At 31.7% G+C, this 17,787-nt stretch overlaps 1 long non-coding RNA gene across 1 annotated transcript; it reads right to left on the bottom strand.

The window, feature by feature from the left end:
* Positions 1-3,930: 3,930 nt before the first annotated feature.
* On the bottom strand, positions 3,931-8,862 carry LOC127703598 (uncharacterized). Its single transcript, XR_007983004.1, has 3 exons — positions 6,934-8,862; positions 5,170-5,807; positions 3,931-4,601 (listed from the first exon to the last, which is right to left on the bottom strand). It is a non-coding gene; the product is annotated as an uncharacterized LOC127703598 (long non-coding RNA).
* Positions 8,863-17,787: the final 8,925 nt, after the last annotated feature.

Genomic DNA, 17,787 nt, shown 5'->3' with positions numbered 1-17,787 from the left:
CAAAATTTTAAGTTTCCGTTCTCTAACTTAAGTTTGCCTCAACCAAATGTTATGAAACTTATACACTATGCTTATTCTCACAAAACACAGATCAAGTTTGAATTTTGGTGGCGTCACTTTAACCGTTCTAGAGTTATGCCTCTTTATAAATGGAATAATTGCAAAATTTTTATTTTCTTCTAAATATCAAGTAATTTTTAAAATTGGAGTTATCTTTCTTTGTCCATGATTATAGTTGAATCAACTACAATCAATGCTTTATACAATGCAGTGTTTAATTTTGACTTCCACTGATAAAACACAGATCAAGTCTAATTTGGGTAGTGTCACTTTAACCATTATTGAGTTATGCCCCTTAATAAATCGAAAAATTGCTAAATTTTTAGTTTCCATTCTGTAACTTAAGTTTGCCCCAACCAAACATTATGAAACCTATACACAATATTTATTACCACAAAACTAAGATCTAGTACAAATTTTTTGTTTCCGTTTTCTAACTTTAGTTTGCCTCAACCATGCCAATGTTATGAAACTTATACACAATGCTTATTACTACATAATACAGTTCGAAATTTGGTGAGAACACTTTTACCATTCTTGAGTTATGTCCCTTTATAAACATAAAAATTACTGAATTTTTCGTTTCCGTTCTCTAACTTTAGTTTGTCTCAACCAAATGTTATAAAACTTATACACAACCGTACTAGAGTTATGCGTGTTTACAAATAGAAAAATTGCTGAAATTTTAGTTTCTGTTCTCTACTTCAGTTAGCTTCAATATTATGAGACTCACACACAATGCTTATTACCACAAAACTCAGATCAAGTTCAAATTTGGGTAGCGTCACTTTTACCGTTCTTCAGTTATGTCCCTTTATAACTATATGCTATGCAAGCGGGGGCATCATCTGTGTCCACATGTGGACACTATCCACATTTATTTTTCAATTATTCTAGAAAAAATCTTTTGCCATAATTTGGCACTTTTGATTTAAATATTTAAATGGTGTTGTTTGTTGTTTTTTTAGGGGAGGTTAAAATGTTTGAATCTAACTTTCTCGGATAACATTGTTTTTTTCAGAATTGAAGTGAGAAAAAAGTCGTATACATTTTTATCAAAATTTTGTTGTTCCAGGGGTGAAAAAAAAAACAATAACCCAACCCCCCTTTTAACCGATGTATTATAGGTGCTTTAGTCCCAACAATTATATAGTTATGAAGCTTTTTCTTAGTTTGAATATGAAAATAAGAAGATGTGGCATGATTGAGACAACTCTCCACCATAGACCAAAATGACATAGAAGTCATTATATCACTTATTTAATTTACATGATTTGGGACTGGGTTTTAAGCTAACAGTTACCTTGGTAGCTGCTACACCCAAATTATGTCCTGATACTCTTGGCATTAACAATAATTGTACTTATAGTTATGTGCATTAAACCTTTGATGAATTTATGAACAGTAAATCAATTGCAACTAGTTAAGTTGGAAAGTACTCAGGTCGACTGGCCCTTTCATAACTGATGGAATATTGTCTCATTGGCAATTAACACATCTCATCATTTTTATTCAGTAAGTCAAAAAAAAAAAACTGGAGATCATTTTTGCTGTTTTAAAGTATATGTCTACTAGTATCTATAATAAGACTCAATATAAATTACAACAAATGTTAAAATTGGTCATTTAAGCATATTTATAAGGACAATAACTCCTATTGTATGTATTAGTAGTCAATAAAAGGTTTCAACAATTAAACATTTTGTAGATCTTTTATTGCTGATAATCATTGCTGTTTTCAGTTTCTGCCTTTCAATTTTAAATGTTTTTAAAACAAAAATGCTAAAATGTATAAACAATGTGCACATGCTGAAATGTCTTGCCTCATTTACTGGACATGAAAAAATAGGGGCAAAGTCACTCAGATGAACCCAGCCAGATGGATGTTGAAGGCCGTACGATGACCTATAGTTGTTAATTTCTGTGTCATTTGGTCACTTGTGGAGAGTTGTCTCGTTGGCAATCATACCACATCTTCTTATTTTTATACGACCGCAAATTTATTTGCGGTCACTGAGTATTATGTTATGGTGTTGTCTGCGTCAGTGTGTCTGAAGACATTTTAATTCGCAGACAATAACTTGAGTATAAGTTCATGGATCTCTGTGAAATTTAAGCATATAGTTCCATACCACTAAAGGATGGTTGGGATTGTTTTGGGGGGCTATTGTCCTTTTGCGGTGTTGTAATTAGGGGCCAAAAAAGGTCAGTTTTACTGGTTCATGGAAAATAAATTGGTTCGCAGACAACTTTAGTGTAAGGCCATACCAATGTGATTAATAGTTCTTTGGATTTTCCCGCTCCTGTTTTGGAAAAATTGACTTTTCAATAAAAAAAAAATACCGGTTCCGCAAATTTTTGCTCCGCATGTCGCTCCAAAATTAGTTTCTCCTTGAAATTTTTTTTTCACATAGACGCTTTTCTATTACATATAATGCTCCTATCATTTTAAATCGATTTGTAAATAAAAGGATAAAAATCTGGATGCCAACATGCAGTTGTGTCAGCTCATAATTTACCGTGGACAAGTAGTTATTGAACACACAGTTATCCGAAATGCTTCTCGTTTTACCTTTAAAGACCTGTTCTAGGATGTAAAAATTAAAAATCTTTCGTTAGATGACCACAAACCAGGGACTTTCTATAATAACAAATAGAAAGTCCCTGCACAAACACATCAATATTTTTTAGAGCCATCGTCACACCCGATCCTTGTTTCCACAGGCATAGACCTATCTATCTTTTTGATGAAATGAATTGTAAATTCCCATGAACTTTTTAAAAAAATCACAGAAGTATTTATTGTTGATGAAACCCCATATCCCCTTGTTAGTCTTTTGGCATGCAAGCAGAACTCTTCTTTTGTAGGGGGAATTTAAAGAGTTCCAACGAGACCAAGGTGATGTCGTATTGTGATTGGCATGCTCATAATAATTAGGGGTGTGTAATTAGTTCAACCACTTCTAGTCAGGCTAAAGATGTTTAAGTGCATTACAGCTTTTAGGAGCAAAAGGAAAGAGTGTTTTGCTCAGATAGAAAAATGCATATGAATGGGATGACAGGTATTTTAAGGGAATAATTTAATACATTTCGATCTACATGTATAGCAATATAACTATCTTACTTAGGATGTTGTTTTAGTACAAAGCAAGAAATATTCACCTCACTCATTATTTTGATCCTAAATATTGCATAAATAGTTCCAACTGGATTTAAAGCAGCCAATAAATAAAGGCAACAGAAGTTTACCGCTGTTCAATAGTCATAATTCGATTAAGGAAAAACAAATCCGAGTACCAAACTAAAACTGAGGGAAACACATCAACTATAAGAGGAAAACAACGGAACAACAGAAACACTGAACTACAACAATAAACAATCATAACCATATATTGAAAACTATCAAATATCTTTCAGGGGCATTTTTTTGGATACATACACATTTTTTAATTTTATTCAACATGTGTCATTTATATATATAATTACCTTACTAACATACTTCCTCTTGTAAAACTGCATCTGCTATGCTTCCTGAATATATATGGATTTCAATGAAAATTCACACAGACAAAGCTTACTTGAAGAAAATAACCAAAATTAACTAAACCACAGTGAGACAAGAAAGTCTGATATGGTACAGGCACCAAACGATGCGCCAATGTCTCCTCTACAACACCTATATAGTCGTTGCCCGTTATAATCTCTTGAAATTGGTCCAAAATTAACTTAAATTGCCCAACCCCCCTAATCTCATTTTGTCAATTTCACAATTTCAGTTTTTTAACCGTAACTTCAGAATTTCGAACATAAACCACTCTGGATATTTTCTTATACGATGCGCCAATGTCTCCTCTACAACACCTACATAGTCGTTGCACGTCACAATCTCTTGAAATTGGTCTAAAATTTTCTTTTAGTGCCCTACCCCCTGATCTCATTTTGTCAATTTCACAATAAAAGTTCCAGTTTTTTTAACCGTAACTTCAGATTTTCGAACATAAACCACTCTGGAGATTTTCTTAAACGATGCGCCAATGTCTCGTCTACAACACCTATATAGTCGTTGCCCGTCACAATCTCTTTAAAATGGTTCAAATTGATCTTTTAGTGCTTTATCCCCCTAATCTCATTTTGTCAATTTCACAATAAAATTTTCAGTTTTTTAACCGTAACTTCAGATTTTCGAACATAAACCACTCTGGAGATGTTCTTAAAATTTGCGCCAATGTCTCGTCTACAACACCTATACAGTCGTTGCCCGTCACAATCTCTTTAAAATGGTCCAAATTTTTCTTTTAGTGCCCTACCCCCTAATCTCATTTTGTCAATTTCACAATAAAATTTTCAGTTTTTTAACCGTAACTCCAGATTTTCGAACATAAACCACTCTGGACATTTTCTAATACGATGCGCCAATGTCTCCTCTACAACACCTATATAGTCGTTGTCCGTCACAATCTCTTGAAATTGGTCCGAATTTAACTTAAATTGGCCTACCCCCTAATCTCATTTTGTCAATTTCACAATTTCAGTTTTTTAACCTTTACTTCAGATTTTCGAACATAAACCACTCTGGAGATTTTTCTAAACGATGCGCCAATGTGTCCTCTACAACACCTATATAGTCGTTGCCCGTCACATTCTCTTAAAATTGGTCCAAAATTAACTGAAATTGGCCTACCCCCCTAATCTCATTTTGTCAATTTCACAACAAAAAGTTTCAGTTTTTTAACCGTAACTTCAGATTTTCGAACATAAACCACTCTGGATATTTTCCTCAACGATGCGCCAATGTCTCCTCTACAACACCTATATAGTCGTTGCCCGTCACAATCTCTTGAAATTTGTCTAAAATTTACTTAAATTGGCCTATCCCCTAATCTCATTTTGTCAATTTCACAATTTCAGTTTTTTAACCGTAACTTCAGATTTTCGAACATAAACCATCCTGGAGATTTTCTTAAACGATGCGCCAATCTTTCCTCTACAACACCTATATAGTCGTTGCCCGTCACAATCTTTTTAAAATGGTCCAAATTTTTCTTTAAGTGCCCTACCCCCATAATCTCATTTTGTCAATTTCACAATAAAAGTTTCAGTTTTTTTAACCGTAACTTCAGATTTTCGAACATAAACCACTCTGGAGATTTCTAATACGATGCGCCAATGTCTCCTCTACAACACCTATGTAGTCGTTGCCCGTCACAATCTCTTGAAATTGGTCCAAATTTTTCTTTTAGTGCCCTATCCCCCTAATCTCATTTTGTCAATTTCACAATAAAATTTTCAGTTTTTTAACCGTAACTTCAGATTTTCGAACATAAACCACTCTGGATTTTCTTAAACGATGCGCCATTGTCTCCTCTACAACACCTATACAGTCGTTGCCCGTCACAATCTCTTAAAATTGGGCCAAAATTAATTTAAATTGATCTACCCCTCTAATCCCATTTTGTCAATTTCACAATTTCAGTTTTTTAACCGTAACTTCAGATTTTCGAACATAAACCACTCTGGATGTTTTCTTAAACGATGCACCAATGTCTCCTCTACAATATATATAGTCGTTGCTCGTCACAATCTCTTTAAAATGGTCCAAATTTTTCTGTTAGTGTCCTACCCCCCTAATCTCATTTTGTCAATTTCACAATAACATTTTCAGTTTTTTAACCGTAACTTCAGATTTTCGAACATAAACCACTCTGGAGATTTTCTAATACGATGCGCCAATGTCTCCTCTACAACACCTATATAGTCGGTGCCCGTCACAATCTCTTGAAATTGGTCCAAACTTTTCTTTTAGTGCCCTACCCCCCCTAATCTCATTTTGTCAATTTCACAATAAAATTTTCAGTTTTTTAACCGTAACTTCAGATTTTCGAACATAAACCACTCTGGAGATTTTCTAATACAATGCGCCAATGTCTCCTCTACAACACCTATATAGTCGTTGCCCGTCACAATCTCTTCAAATTGGTCCAAATTTAACTTAAATTGGCCTACCCCCTAATCTCATTTTGTCAATTTCACAATTTCAGTTTTTTAACCGTAACTTCAGATTTTCGAACATAAACCACTCTGGAGATTTTTCTAAACGATGCGCCAATGTGTCCTCTACAACACATATATAGTCGTTGCCCGTCACAATCTCTTAAAATTGGTCCAAAATTAACTGAAATTGGCCTACCCCCCTAATCTCATTTTGTCAATTTCACAATAACATTTTCAGTTTTTTAACCGTAACTTCAGATTTTCGAACAGAAACCACTCTGGAGATTTTCTTAAACGATGCGCCATTGTCTCCTCTACAACACCTATATAGTCGTTGCTTGTCACAATCTCTTGAAATTGGTCCAAAATTAACTTAAATTGGCCTACCCCCTAATCTCATTTTGTCAATTTCACAATTTCAGTTTTTTAACCGTAACTTCAGATTTTCGAACATAAACCACTCTGGATATTTTCTTATACGATGCGCCAATGTCTCCTCTACAACACCTACATAGTCGTTGCCCGTCACAATCCCTTGAAATTGGTCTAAAATTTTCTTTAAGTGCCCTACCCCCCTAATCTCATTTTGTCAATTTCACAATAAAATTTTCAGTATTTTAACCGTAACTTCAGATTTTCGAACATAAACCACTCTGAATATTTTCCTAAACGATGCGCCTATGTCTCCTCTACAACACCTTTATAGTCGTTGCCCGTCACAATCTCTTGAAATTGGTCTAAAATTTACTTAAATTGGCCTACCCCCTAATCTCATTTTGTCAATTTCACAATTTCAGTTTTTTAACCGTAACTTCAGATTTTCGAACATAAACCACTCTGAAGATTTTCTTAAACGATGCGCCAATGTTTCCTCTACAACACCTATATAGTCGTTGCCCGTCACAATCTCTTTAAAATGGTCCAAATTTTTCTTTTAGTGCCCTACCCCCCTAATCTCATTTTGTCAATTTCACAATAAAAGTTTCAGTTTTTTAACCGTAACTTCATATTTTCGAACATAAACCACTCATGAGATTTTCCTAAACGATGCACCAATGTGTCCTCTACATCACATGTATAGTCGTTGCCCGTTACAATCTCTTCAAATTGGTCCAAAAGTAACTTAAATTGGCCTACCCCCTAATCTCATTTTGTCAATCTCACATTTTCCATTTTTTAAATTATAAATTCAGATTTTCGAACATAAACCACTCTGGAAATTTTCCTAAACGTTGCGCCAATGTCTCCTCTACATCACCTATAGGCAGTCGTTGCCCGTCACAATCTCTATAAATGGGTCAACAATCAACTTAAGGTATCCCCCCTTTTCGTTTTTAATTACATTTTTTTCAACCTAACTTCAGATTTTTTAACATGAACCAATCTGGAGTTTGTCCTAATAGATACGCTAATGTATCACCTATAATGCAGTCGTGTACCGTCACAATCTCTATAAATGGGTCAAAAATCAACTTAATGTATGCCCCCTCAACCCTTTTCGTTTTTAAAATTTCAGTTTTTTAAACTTAACTTCAGATTTTTAAACATAAACCATTCTGGGGTTTGTCTTATTAGATACGATAATGTCTCCTCTATGTTACATTTACAGTCGTTGCCTGTGACAATCTCTATAAATTGGTCAAAATCTTTATGGTATCCCTTTTGTTTTATTTTTTTTATTCGTTTTTGTTTAATATTTTGAATAATATTCTCATAATTGTCCACTAGGTCTCTGTAATTGTTCGCTAGCTCGAAAAAAACGTGATTGTCTTATGTGAAATTGTGGTTTTTAGTTATACCTCCTAATTGTTCGCTGGCTAATTGTTCGCTACAATTGTTCGCTAGCTTGAGTCAAGTCATCTCTCATTACATCCTGGTAGTTTTAAACCATCGATTCACTAGTGAATACATTTTCCTGAAAGAAAAAGCACATACGTAAATTTTCCTGTATGTAAAAAAATAATGCACATTACTGTGGCATTGATGAAAACTCCAGTTTTTATACATCTCTTCTTTTCGTATTTCATATTTTTTCTAATCTTTTTAATTTAGCAATCTAAAAAAAAAATGTCTTAATGCTGACTTTTGAATATGCAAGTTTTACTCACTTACAGTACATTTGGCAGCGCTAAATGTAAAAAATGATAATTTAATATAAAACTTTATTCCAAAATATTAAAAAGTATTCATTCTTACAAAGTTATATTAAAATTAAAGGTGCTTTTAAGGATCACACTGACTATTTATTTTATAGTTGACACAAAGTAAATTTATTTAAAACTTTTATAGAGTTTTGCATATTGTATAAACACCTGTCCATCTTTGAAGTAATCTGAGACTATCTTACCCTCTGGATGTCTGTTGGAGATTTTAGTCATTGGGCGGCTGTCTAATTGACGAATACCCACAACACTTTTTTATTCATGCGTATATATGTAAAATTTTGTGTTACATGTAAGTGTAACTGAACCTAAAATTTTTCAAAGCATGATTACATATTTATATTTATAAATATAACAGTCAAGGGTCTAACTTAAATAAGTTATTAGAGAAAAATAACGTACATTTGTTATTGTTGACTAAAAAATCCCAAAACTGGGATAGCATATGCATGTTACATGTTTCAAATGGGCTGTATACATCCTTTGCTTTGTTAAAATGTATACAAGTTCTATTGATATTATTATTGTCTATATGCCTACTAAACTTTAGAAAGGAATAGTTTGCCATACTACAGCTACTCTACATCACTTCAAAGGCTTTGCTCAGATATCTATCATGCTTAATTATAATGTATTTTAATTTATTGTAATAAATAATAAACAGAACATACAAGTGTCCAATTCTAAATTATATGCCTGTAATAAAATGCTCCGCAGGTCGCAACTTGATACGACCGCAGATGTCGAACCCTGAAGAGTTGGGGCAAGTATGGACACTACATTTAAACTTGATACAGCTCTGAATTTGGATTGTGATTAAATATTTGACACATCATAGCACTACAAAAGTCTAAAAGTCTGAAAAGACCAGTTTTTGTCTTAAATTGCATGAACTTTTACTCGACATTCTCCAAAAGTATGACTTGTGTCTTAATTTTTCTTGACAAATTCTCATTTATATTAAATTTGTATGAAATTTACTCGACATATTCTCGACATTCTGAATATGGTCTTAAAATTTCTTGACAAATTCTTGACATTTGAATACTGTCTTGAAATTTCTCGACATATTCTCGACATTCTTATTTTTTCTCAGTATGGCTTGACATATTCTGAACATTTTGAATGGTGTCTTAAATTTACTTGACAGTTCTGAGTTTTACAAATCATGACCAATATTCATGATATAACTTTAATCTTTATTTCTCTTTATATGATATCAGAGACATACGTATTATATGTCTCTGGTGATATACTGTTGTTTCAAGTTACACTTCTTTACAACAAAAATAAAAGTTGGGCATGTAAAGTACATGAAGAAATTGAAATTTTGGGTATATAAATATTTTTACAAATGCAAATATGGCTATGAAATCTAAAGTATAAAATAATTCAAATGTGGGTGTGTTGATATTAAACAATTTCAATGTGGGTTTTTAAATAATTACAAATTTTGATTCCTAAATCTTATAAATTAAATGATTCAAACCAATCATACTGTAAACATATTTCATTCTACATTCAAAATATTCAATGTTGATATGGTAAATAATTATTATACCAAAATGTGGTTTATATAAATATCAAATTATGATGATATACAAATCATTCATTTAACAGAATAAAAATTTGTGTAATGTCATCTGTTGGAATATATTAAGTATTACACATGGACAGGATGTTCCCCATAAAATTAAGGTATTCCACACCCCAGAGTACACGCAACTGTCAAATAGAAGTTATTGCTTTACCTGTAATCAGCCATACAACTTATCAGTTGACCGACCATGCCACTACAATTTAAAAAGTTTGTTGATAGATGAAAATGAAAATCATCATTTTGATGAAAAAAAATTGAATTGAAATGGATTTTCTTCATCAAAATTATGAAGTTAATTATTTAAACATAAAAACAAATTGAATCATTCCCAAAGATTAAAAGAAAATTATTATATACTCCAGGAATAATAAAAAAAATGTATTTATAATGGGTCCCATCAATGATTTCTATAGAAATCATCGGTCTTATGAAATGGTTCTCAAACAGACATGCATAATATAGATCTAAACATTTTTTTCTTTTCAGGAAGGAGTTATTACAAATATTTATTTTTGATAAAAAAATTATAAAATTCAACACTCAAATTTGAATAAAAAATGTTTTTGGGTTGTTTTAAAAAATGAATAAGGTTTTTGAATCAAGATGGGAACAAATTCTTTGACCTAAACGAAAGCCCCCCAACCCCCCTCTTTTTTTAGCCACACAAACCCAAAAGATGAATTGTGGGGTCCAAAAGAGATACAAGACACCTATTTTAGGTAAACGGACAGAAAGTCACAGGACAAAAAGTCACAGGACATAAAGTCACAAATTTGATAGGACAAAAAGTCACAGGACAAAAAGTCACAAATAATTTGTTGACAATTGTTTGAATATATAAGAGACAGATGTTCAAATAATTTCTTTTTTTACATTTATTCATTTTTAAGTTTAGGAAATTGTTCATAAGCCTTGATAAGTGAAAAATTATTAAATTTTAATCATGCAAATGATATATTTCTTGGCACAATGAAGCCATTTATGTACCAAGCCACTTTGACATTTTGTTTTCATAACAATTATTTGATCATTATTGATATTTATTGAATAAATGTTAATTACAAAGTTGCTTCGTATATAATAGTTCAAGAAAATTTTATTTTTTAAATTAGTGTTTTCTTGTTTAAAGAAAAAAATCTCAAAACTGAATTGTGACTTTTTGTCCTGTGACTTTTTGTCCGTGACTTTTCAAGTGTCCTGTGACTTTCTGTCCTACATTCCTATTTTAGTAAAGCAAATTTGACTGGCAGTTTAGCGAACGGCAAAAATCCGGTCTCTAAAAACACCGCAAAGGACCTCCTTTGTGCACAAAGGAGCACAAAGGACCACAAAGGAGTATGATAAGTGCACAAAGGACCTGAAATTGTTTATCAAATGGGGGAAAAGGCATTTCTCACGAAAAAAATATTGTTTTTTTATTAAAATACGTGAGTTAAATCGGTATAAAGTTGAAGATTTACGAAACCGTGTTCCGTAACCGGTACGGATATGTATAAGAGTACGGCCATTTTCGATAAGATGTTAGTACACCTATAATTATATATTGAAAAGTATTGAGAAAACATGAACATATAAAAAAGACTGGACATTAAACCGGAGAGAAAAAATTAAGCTAACACTGTTTGTAAAGATTTCAATTTCACACAATTAATAAGTTATGTATAACGAGTACTTGATTGCGCTTGGGATGAACAAAGCGTTATATATTCTTACAGTTAATTATCAGTGTTCAAAGACCGTCTTTAAAAACAATAACATTGTTGAAAAAACAATTATATGTATTAATTTATTTAAAAAAACACACAAAAAAGACTTCAGACATATGCAAAATATACAAGTTTTCTAAATATAGATCTTACAAGCGGCGATCAAAGACGTCGTCTATTGAAGTTAAAAAAATGAGAAATATAAACCATTTTACTCAAAATCTTATCAGAAATAAAATAATATAAATAAGAGAGTTCTTCACTGAAACATTCAAAGCTATACAAATTCAACATGAATCACTCTCAATACAACTACGTGTCAAGTCTATCTAGACTTCAACAGGTCTACTTTTTTCAAGTTTGTTTAAAATTATGTTTAATTTGAAAGCAATTTATAAATTTTAAATTAAATATTTTATTTTCATCAGCATTGCTTTAAGGAAACTGAACTCCTTCTTTTTTTTATCAATCATCTCAATATATGATGAATCTAATTAACAAGCTACTTAGCGTAGATGATTCTTTATACGGTATTTATTTCTTTTCGTATAATTATTTGAATAGTTAATATGCAAAATATCTACTTGCTATTGCAAGTGTTTCTTTTCAATTATTTGAAAAGTCTAAATTTTGATATTGCGAATGTTAAAATTTTCGAAATGATATATGATTTTGTCAATTATATATATTAACCATTTATGTGTGAATTCAGTTAACACATACATAGCAGAAAGTAAATTTCAGAAATTATTTGTTAAAATAATTAATTTCATTTCAATATCCATTTTTTATTTCAAATTTTGATTATCCATTAATCAGGCTAATAAAATACAAATAAATAAATTGAGAAGATGTATTATATGTCAGTAACAAGCAACCTAACGACACAAATAACCAAATGACAGCTCTACAGACTTTTTTTCACTGTGCTGAGTATACATTTTTGTTCTGATTAAGATTCGTCAAGTAAGAAAATTTCGGTAAATACTTTGTTTTTGTGCAGAATAAAATTTGATAAAACAAAGTATATATTGAAATTTCTGAAAAACGGATAGCAAAATTCAACTCCATTTGCTACTTTTAGAATTACTGCCATACCGTTCCCCTTGGTGCCTTTAGATTCTTTCCGTCATAGCAACTTAAGATTCGTTAAGTAAGAAAATTTCGGTAAATACTTTGTTTTTGTGCAGAATAAAATTTGATAAAACAAAGTATATATTGAAATTTCTGAAAAACGGATAGCAAAATTCAACTCCATTTGCTACTTTTAGAATTACTGCCATACCGTTCCCCTTGGTGCCTTTAGATTCTTTCCGTCATAGCAACTTAAGATTCGTCAAGTAAGAAAATTTCGGTAAATACTTTGTTTTTGTGCAGAATAAAATTTGATAAAACAAAGTATATATTGAAATTTCTGAAAAACAGATTGAAAAAATTCAACCCCTTTTCCTATCTTTAAAATTACTGCTATACCGTTCCCTTTCGTCATAGCAATTTAAGATTCGTCAAGTAAGAAAATTTCGGTAAATACTTTGTTTTTGTGCAGAATAAAATTTGATAAAACAAAGTATATATTGAAATTTCTGAAAAACGAATTGAAAAAATTCAACCCCATCCTATCTTTAGAATTACTGCCATACCGTTCCCTTTCGTCAAAGAAATCTATTGTTCGTTAAGTAAGAAAATTTCGGTAAATACTTTGTTTTTGTGCAGAATAAAATTTGATAAAACAAAGTGTATATTGAAATTTCTGAAAAACGAATTGAAAAAATTCAACCCCATCCTATCTTTAGAATTACTGCCATACCGTTCCCTTTCGTCAAAGAAATCTATTGTTCGTCAAGTAAGAAAATTTCGGTAAATACTTTGTTTTTGTGCAGAATAAAATTTGATAAAACAAACCGTATATTGAAATTTCTGAAAAACGAATTGAAAAAATTCAACCCCATCCTATCTTTAGAATTACTGCCATACCGTTCCCTTTCGTCAAAGAAATCTATTGTTCGTCAAGTAAGAAAATTTCGGTAAATACTTTGTTTTTGTGCAGAATAAAATTTGATAAAACAAAGTGTATATTGAAATTTCTGAAAAACGAATTGAATAACTGTGAGTCCATGAACCACCGGTTTAAGGTAGCACTGAACTGGAAATCACATCAATTACCAGAACTTTTAGACAAAATATACAATGTGATACAACTTCATCACACAGATTTAAGACGCAGTATAGTTGGAAACGGCAATTATGAACTTTTCGTAAATTTAAAAAAACACAGAATACAACATTCCAAATGGCACAGTCTTACCCAAATTGAAAAAGAAGTGCTTTACCGAAAGCTTGCCAGTGACAAAAAGTTTAGTGACAATATGTTAAGAGCAGCAAATGGTTTTGCAATACCAAAAGTTAAACGTCTCGCCAAGAAGCCTGGTCAACGTCACCGGCCAAGGACAGCTGCAGTGAGGACAAAACCGAAATTTTAAATGTTATTGTTAAATCATATGTATTTATTTATCATGTTTATTTAATCTTATTAAATCATAATTGGAAATATAAAGTTTTGACTTTTTTGTTATAATGCAAGTATTCTTACTTCACTTAAAAATATTATCATACGTATAAAGAAAACAAAGTGATGATATATGAGACAAAAAAAAAACAACAACACATTGCTATCCTATATAATTTTCGAAGTTTTGGTAATGCTTTACCCTTGAAAAATTACAACAATAAGATACCAAGAATAATAATTGACGTTATTATCAGTTATGTTACATTTTAACTATTTAAAAATTCAAATACATGAACTATCACTTAACCCGGATATAAAGTCGGTTCCAAACCGATACCGGTGAAAACTACAAATCGTACATTATTAAAATCGCAATTTTTATTGAAATTGTTTGTTTTTTTTTACATTTTTCTTCATGAATTATAATATTTTTATGTTTTGAAATGAATTTCAGGTCCTTTGTGCTCTTATGAAACTCCTTTGTGGTCCTTTGTGCTCCTTTGTGCTCCTTTGTGCACAAAGGAGGTCCTTTGCGGTGTTTTTAGAGACCCGCAAAAATCTAAATGCTGTTTGTCAATACCTTCGACTTATTTTCCAAGTGAAAACAATTACTTAAATGTTTAATAAAAATAAATCAAAATTAAACTACATGGGGGATAATTCAGGGTATTCCAACTTAGTTGTACCAAAAGGGTATCTTACTATACCAAATTAATCCTTGATTCTTCAAAGTTTAGTTTAGCCATAATAAAAAGGAGTATATAAAAGCAATAGAATGTCATAAACAGTGCAGAATAAGTCTGTTCACATTTCAGGCGAAATTTATACTGTTGAGATAGTGTCAAGACATATTTAAGACTGTCAAGAATGTGTCGAGACATATTCAGACATTATTAAGAATGTCAAGAATATGTCGAGACATATTCAGACATTATTAAGAATGTCAAGAATATGTCAAGACAGATCGAGACAAATTTAAGACAGTCAAGAATTGGTCGAGACTAATCCAGACTCTTATCAGATGATACAGGAAGTGTCGAGAAATTTTAAGACAATGTTCATACTGTCAAGACACTTGTCAAGAAAAATCAAGAACCTTATTAGACAAATCCATACTATGTCAAGAATTTTTAAAAATTATTCAGACAAATTAAGAATGTCGAGTAAAAATTCATGCAAATTCAGACAAAAACTGGTCTTTTCAGACTTTTTGACTTTTGTAGTGTAGGTTTATGACACAGAATAAATGTGGTCAAAGAACTAAAAAAATTTGAAATTGGGACTTTTACCTATTATGGTCCAATATCCAAAATCTAAATACACGATTAGATACAGCATATCACAGAACCCGAAGAATTCTAATTTTTGATGAAATCAAACAAAAGTTTAATTTTGGACCCTTTGGACCTTAGTGTAGACCAATTTGATAACAGGCCCCGAAATCAAAAATCTAAATACACGGTTAGATTCAGCATATCAAAGAACCTCGTATATATTCAATTTTTGTTATAATCAAATAAAGTTTAATTTTGGACCCCAATTTGGACCAACTTGAAAACTGGGCCCAAAATCAAAAATCTTGATACGTGTTTAGATTCAGCATATCAAAGAACCCCACGAATTCATTTTTTGTTAAAATAATACTTGGACTCTATGGACCTTAATGTAGACCAATTTGAAACCATGCCCCAAAATCAAAAATCTAAATACACAGTTAGATTCGGCATATCAAAAAACACCAATAATTCAATTTTGATGAAATCAAACAAAGTTTAATTTTGGACCTGGATATAGGCGAATTCAAAAACCGGGCCCAAAACCCAAAATTCTAAATATACTGTTAGATTCAGCATATTAAAGAACCCAAAGAATTCAAGACTTTGAATTACACCCAATTGAAATTGGTCAAGAAATAATCAATTTATACAATGTATTACAAAAGTATTGTTTTGGCCCCTTTTCCTAAACCGTTAGGGTTATAACCCCCAAAATCAATCCCAACATTCCTTTTATGGTATAAAATGTATACAATGTAGTACAAAAGTATTGTTATAATCCATAATCTGCATTTTAAGGTATATTTCCTTCTCAAAAACCAATTATTTTTTATTAAAAGTTTACTATTATTGGCATAAGTATGATTATGCAAAAACAAGGAGATGTGGTATAAATCTGGTATGATTGCCAATGAGAAAACTATAGCTATAGCAGGTACTAGTAGGTACTACTTGAATATCCTATTATCATAGCAGGTACTAGTTGAATGTCCTATAGTTATAGGAGGTACTTGTTCAATGTACTTTAGTTATAACAGGTACCTGTCGAATGTCCTTTAGATATTACGGGTACATGTTGAATGTCATTTAGCTATAGCAGGTACTTGTAGAATGTCCTATTGTTAAAGTAGGCACTTGTTGAATATCCTATTGCTATAGCAGGTACTTGATAAATGTTCTATTGTTATAATAGGTACTTGTTGGATGTCCTTTAGTCATAGCAGGTACTTGTTGAATAGCCTTTAGCTATCGTCCTTTAGTTGAACGTCCTTTAGTTAAAGCAGGTACTTGATATAAGTCATTAAGTGATAGCAGGTACTTTAGTTATAGCAGGTACATGATGAATGTCCTATGGTCATAGCAGATACTTGTTGGATGCCATATAGCTATAGCAGGTACTAGTAGGTACTACTTGAATATCCTATTATCATAGCAGGTACTAGTTGAATGTCCTATAGTTATAGAGGGTACTTGTTCAATGTACTTTAGTTATAACAGGTACCTGTCGAATGTCCTTTAGTTATTACGGGTACTTGTTGAATGTCATATAGCTATAGCAGGTACTTGTAGAATGTCCTATTGTTAAAGTAGGTACTTGTTGAATATCCTATTGTTATAGCAGGTACTTGATAAATGTTCTATTGTTATAATAGGTACTTGTTGGATGTCCTTTAGTCATAGCAGGTACTTGTTTAATAGCCTTTAGCTATCTTCCTTTAGTTGAATGTCCTTTAGTTAAAGCAGGTACTTGATATAAGTCATTAAGTAATAGCAGGTACTTTGGTTAATAGCAGGTACATGATGAATGTCCTATGGTCATAGCAGATACTTGTTGAATGCCATATATTCATAGCAGTTACTTGTTGAATGTCCTATAGCTAAAGCATGTACTGTTGAATATCCTATTATTATAGTAGGTACTTGTTGAATGTCATATAGTCATATCAGGTACTTGTTGAATAGCCTTTAGCTATCATCCTTTAGTTGAATGTCTTTTAGTTATAGCAGGTACTTGATATATGGCATTAAGTGATAGCAGGTACGTGATGAATGTCCTATAGTCATAGCAGATACTTGTTGAATGCCATATATTCATAGCAGTTACTTGTTGAATGTCCTATAGCTATAGCATGTACTGTTGAATATCCTATTATTATAGTAGGTACTTGTTGAATGTCATATAGTCATATCAGGTACTTGTTGAATAGCCTTTGGCTATCATCCTTTAGTTGAATGTCCTTTATTTATAACAGGTACTTGATATATGGCATTAAGTGATAGCATGTACTTTAGTTATAGCAGGTACGTGATGAATGTCCTATAGTCATAGCAGATACTTGTTGAATGCCATATAGTCATAGAAGTTACTTGTTGAATGTCCTATAACTATAGCAGGTACTTGTGGAATATCCTATTGGTATAGTAGGAACTTGTTGAATATCTTATTGTTATAGCAGGTACTTGATATATGGCATACAGTGAA

This window comes from Mytilus californianus, unplaced genomic scaffold (assembly GCF_021869535.1).
Source record: "Mytilus californianus isolate M0D057914Y unplaced genomic scaffold, xbMytCali1.0.p SCAF_1, whole genome shotgun sequence".
NCBI classification, from domain to species: Eukaryota; Metazoa; Mollusca; class Bivalvia; order Mytilida; family Mytilidae; genus Mytilus; species Mytilus californianus.
The sequence above is the reverse complement of the archived record's forward strand: the minus strand, read 5'-3'. Positions and strand labels throughout refer to the sequence as shown.